The sequence below is a fragment of the Corvus kubaryi genome, unplaced genomic scaffold (genome assembly GCF_017639235.1).
Source record: "Corvus kubaryi isolate FWS band 111438036 unplaced genomic scaffold, C.kubaryi_AGA036_p1.0 37357, whole genome shotgun sequence".
Taxonomy (NCBI): domain Eukaryota; kingdom Metazoa; phylum Chordata; class Aves; order Passeriformes; family Corvidae; genus Corvus; species Corvus kubaryi.
This window is the reverse complement of record NW_024581117.1, coordinates 12,516,484-12,521,725: the sequence shown is the minus strand read 5'-3', so window position 1 is coordinate 12,521,725 and position 5,242 is coordinate 12,516,484. Positions and strand designations below refer to the sequence as shown.

The window sequence follows — 5,242 nt, the reverse complement described above, 5'->3', positions numbered from 1 at the left end:
GCAAGCTGATGATATGCTCTTTCATTCACAAGAAGAAATTGCTATTCACCTTGAGGGACTCAGAGCTGAGCATCCAACCAAACAAGAAGATGGGGCTTTACAACTCTGCCACTCTCACTGCATCACCCTGTAGAACAACTGGGTGTACCTTACTCTGTGTGAACTGTGTATACATATGTTTCCCATTTGCCCATCTGCTTCTAGTCCTGCATTTGGCTCAAGGTACTGACTATGGCACAGATTGGTTGTTCTCCAGTCTGGGAGGTACCTGTTTCTGTGCTTTTAGCAGTTTCATGCTTTTAGCATGCTGTTGGCATGGCTGAACTGAGTCTCAGGGCTGACAGCACTGAGAATGGCTTCAGATGCATGGGTCTACTTTCCCTTTTCCAGATGTGTTTCACCAGCCCTCAGCCAGCGCTCCCTACTTTCCCCGAGTTTTGTTTCCACAAACCAAATTGACCAAATTATGCTCAGGGATGCAGGCTTGCTGATTGTTTTAGATCGTGAAAAGCTGCCAACTCCATAAAAGCCTTAGCAGCATTTTGGACCATTCCCCTGAATTTAAATCTTAACTGTGGATTAGCTGCTTTAGAGGATTAGGACTGTGACACACCCAACTTGCCACCTTGAGATTCCTACCTTAAGTGGTTCTGAACTGAGCCTGGGTCACTGATGAATGTGTTTTGCTGCACGAGGCCTGGGTCCACATGCTGATCTATCACCTGTGCCAATCCCTTCATGGACAGCTGTTCGCAGTTTAAACCTATCTTTCTGATCAGTGAAATTGCTGCCTAATGCACAGCGTCTCTCAGTCTGTGGCATTTATGCTGCTGTGATAAACAATGCCCTTAATTCTAAGTTAATGAATCGATGTTAATGAGCACTCGTTGTCCACAGACGCCCACACTCCTTCAGAAGGGGGAGAGAACAGTCACTTAACATCCCAGCGGCCACAGGAGGCACAAGGGAGTTCTGTTTGTCTGCAGCTTTTGTTGGAAGCTTCTAAAAATACTCTCTTTCCTTGCCTTGAGCTGACTCTCCAGCATTTCTTTGTTGTGCCTTCCTTGCAGCAGCTTTCTGCTCCCATGGACACGTGGACATCTAACACACATCCAGCCTCTGTGCTTTGTGAGGTACTTCTGGCTGTGAGCCTGCTCTGTGCCTGAGGTTGGCTTTCTGACTCCTGCTGCAGGGTGATGATCCTGGTGAGGAGCTCTGCAGGGCAGTTCTGGGTTTGCTGGAGAGCTTTGTGTGGGAGTTTAAAGCTGCTTTCACAGCTTTGGTAATGGGACTGTGTGGGAGGTACTGCCAAAAGAGATGAGAAATCTGCACCCAGAGCTATCTCTGAAGGATTGGAAGGAGTGCCCCAGAAGATGTGAGCTTGTGGAGCTGAAGGTTCACGTGCCATGTGACAGTGTGGAAGGGAGCGACCCTCAGCATGTTTGAATCTCTTCCAGCCTAATATGTTGTACAGGAAAGCACTCTGAAGAAGTTAGAAGCACAATATATAAAACCAGAGAGCACTGTTTCTAGGCAGTATGAAACAGCATTCACAAGCCTTGTCTCATGGTTTGTGTGAAGGTTTAGTGCACATCTTAATCTGTGGTGCTGACAGTGCTGACTGTTTTAGACATTTGCATCTCCTTGTTTTGATAGTGAGCACATCCTGGAGTAGGGGTCATTTTTTCTCCACAGAAACAACACTTTCTCCAACAAAAGACTTCTGGATGCATGTTTATAAAAGGTAAATCTCCCTGGGTTTTATTCTGAAATATTCTGGGGTATGTGCTTTTCTGTCTTAATATCCTGAGTCAGGCTTGAAGAATGAGAGTGCACGATCCGGTTACACTGACTTGCATAGAAAGAACTCTTCCTTATACCAATTTACCAGGTTAAAAAAAAAAAAAAAAGAGATCTGTGAAGCTTTTTTTCTCCTTACTGAACTCTATTAGCAAGTCTCCGAGTAATTCTGCAGGTTTTGCCCCATTTTCTGTACCCCTGGATCTTTGCAAATCAGCTTAGAGGAGACTTCAGAGAGGCAAGGTTAAGAGCTGCCTGGTAAGTGAAAGTGTGTAGTCAAAGGCTGCCTCAGTCTGTTCACTCTTTCTTCTTTTTTGGGGAAAGAGAATGGAGCTGAGCTCCAGCAGTGATGGAAATGAACACTTCTAAATGAGGGGCCATTATGAACACTGGTGCTTAAAGGAAGATGGACAGTGAGACTTGACTACCTCTTCTAGACCACAATTTTGTAGGTTATTCAGAGTGTATTGATTGCCAAGAAGTAGTCTCTGAGCCAAGCGGATTTCTTTTTCTTTCTTATTTTCAGGTCCGTATTTATTATTGCAATAACAAAGATTGTGAGAACAGCTAATACACTTGTCACTGCACCAGAGTGAAGCCAGAAGGGGTCTTTATTGCTCTGTTTTTCTACTTGTTACTGTGGCAGAGAGGCTGTTTCTAGCAGGGCATGTCCATGACTGTCTATTTTCTCACTTAATGTTTAATGCAGTTATTAATTGTGAAATCACAATGTTTTTGCAATGTAAGGTAGGTCATGTATTGTTGTAGCTCTGCTGGTTAGACCTGAGGTTGTCTGAGCTGTCAAAAGGACCAGGCCTTGCCTACGTGTGCAGTGGAAAGGAGATACATGAGAGGCAAGATGGTGATGGGATGGCAGCCACGCCCTAAAGATGGAAGTGGCACTGTGGGTTCTTTCAGTCTGCCTTGCTATGGGCTCAACTGTGAAAAGATCATTTTGCAATGTAATGGCAGGGAGAGTGTACAAAGGACAGAACCAACATCTTCCTGGAGCTGTTTAAGGAAAGAAAGAAAGGCATCAGAGACAAATTACAGCAAGGGAAATTCTCATTAGTTATCAGGGAAGAAAAATTGGTCATGACAGTGGTGAAATACTGAAATAGGTTATCCTAAGAGCAAGCTCAGCTGACTAACCTGACCTTAGAGCACCCTGCATTGAGGAGGTCTGGATTCCTCCTGCACTTACTTTTTCTATATTTTTTGCTTCTAAATCTGAGAGTTCCTGTGCCTTTTGAAGAAGTAATGTGAAAGCCCAGTTGAAAAAATCACGTATCTTTAATGAAGCCTGCTTGTGCCCTCTGAGCAATCCTGAGGGAATAGCCAGTGCAGAAAGCAAGGCCTGCTGCTGAGTCTGGTGTGAGCAGGCTCCAACTGTTCATTCCATAAGTATTTCAGTGATATTACAAGTTTTGCTGATATAAATCAAAGTGCTCCTTGAAACCCAGCAAATAACAAATCCAACCATATTTTTAGCCCCTACCAGCAAGAGACAATCACCCCCCACAGTTAAACACATCCCTGAGGCAGCTCCCCCAGCATTAAACACAACCCTGTGCTGCCTGGGCCTCACTTACTGCACGCTGTAAATCCAGGAGGAGAGGGAAGGTTTCTGATATTTGCAGATATGCAGTAAAATATGTCAGGACCACCGTGGAACCATGCAAAAAGAAAATTGTGGCACAGAAACAATGTCTCTCACAAGCTTTCTGGATCTGCTGAAACTAACCTGGGCTGGGCATGCCAAGCAGAGAGGGGTGGTGTGGGTTAGTTCATGTTGCTGTCCCACAGCACTGCCTTGAGCATTCCTATAGGGAAATTAGTTTCAGATGACTGTTTTCTTTGTTCCCGTAGTAAAGGTAACATGGAAGTTGTCCCTCTGAACAAAGTTCCTCAGTAGCAGGTGACAGTCTCACTCTTGGGGCTGGAAGGAGCTGTGCTGCATCCGTGCCAGAAAGCAGCAGGACTTGAGGTAATACTACCAAATCTAACAGAAAGAGGTGGAAACAAAACAAGCAGGAGGGGAAAAAAAGTGGAAATCAACAATTCCAAACCACAGCCTAAATCAAAGAAAAAAAGGATATATTAGTTGTGAACGAGCTCTGGTCTGTTGGAATTTCATTTTTGGACATGTTGGTATGGGTGGGGAAATGGATCATAAGGCAGAAACCATAACTTTAATATGGTTTCTATGATGCCAATTTTGAATTCAAATCACAGAGCACTTACTCATTGTCAGATATAGAGGACTGTTGACTTCCAGGCCATTAACAAAATGATATCATGTCCCAGACAGGAAATAAATCATCCTTTGGAACTTGTCAGGTTGGGTTAAACAGCTGAGGCTGGCTCTCCTGAAGGCTCCCTGCAGCTGTGAGGTAGCTGGGACTGGACTCAGAGTCTTCAGCTTCTAAATCAGCCATGGAGCAAGAGAGCTGGAGCACTGGCCCTGTCACTGTGTGCCTGGCAGGGGCTGCATGGCCCTGCCCACCCCTGGTGGAACAGAGGGCTGACAGCAGGGGCAAAACAGCCAAAAGCAGTGTTCCCTGGCCTGTCAGGCTTGTCTGCAAGCTAACATGGACTGTCTGTAGCAATCTTCTCCTAAATGCTGCACTTCCAATATTTTCAGCATGTTCATTTACTTGTTTTGGCCTATGATGTATAAGAAGCAGTGTTGTCTTCCAGAGAGAAATGCATCCATCCTGGCTTCAGCTGGAATAGAGTTCATTTCTTCTCAGTAGCTGATACAGCGCTGTGTGTTAGACAATTTGTGTTTTAGACTTTATCAACCTGTGATGTTTTACTTGCTGTGGGAGTTGGAATGAGAACCAAACATAAAACTTTTCTTGACCCATTTTAAGCACAGCTGCAGTTTATCACCAGGCAATGGTAAATAAATAATATGGGGCAGCAGAGCCGGGTGTATAGTGTGGTGATTCTCACCCATTTCTCAGGTTTCTCAGCACTCAGACACAAGCAGTGTTTTGGAAAGCTGATCAGTATTGTGTAGTGGGTTGAACCTGAGTTGATGGACAGTCTTTTAGATTAATGACGCTTCCCACAATTTCCATGTTTAAACCGCGTGGAAAGGCGGGAATTGCCTTTCGTTTGAGCTTGACTGCTGGAAGGTGGGGGGGTCTTTGGGCCCTGGCCCTTCCCTGCCCCCTTTCCCAACGCCATGGCACGGACTCTGGGTCGCTGCTGGGGGAACTGTCCCCAAGCTGCAGGCAGCTAAACCTAGCCATGGACTGCCACAGAGCTAAACCCAGCCATGGACTGCCACACAGCTAAACCAGCCATGGAGTGCCACACAGCTAAACCCAGCCATGGACTGTCACACAGCTAAACCAGCCATGGACTGCCACACAGCTCAAACCAGCCATGGACTGCCACACAGCTCAAACCAGCCATGGACTGCCACACAGCT

General features: G+C 45.7%; 1 long non-coding RNA gene across 1 annotated transcript in view; it reads left to right on the top strand.

Annotated features, from left to right (window-relative positions):
- Positions 1–5,242, top strand: part of LOC121667244 — a 99,656-nt gene continuing 94,414 nt past the window's right edge. The window contains exon 1 of the long non-coding RNA XR_006016980.1: positions 1–1,744. This is a non-coding gene — a long non-coding RNA (uncharacterized LOC121667244). The remainder of the gene's footprint in view (positions 1,745–5,242) is intronic.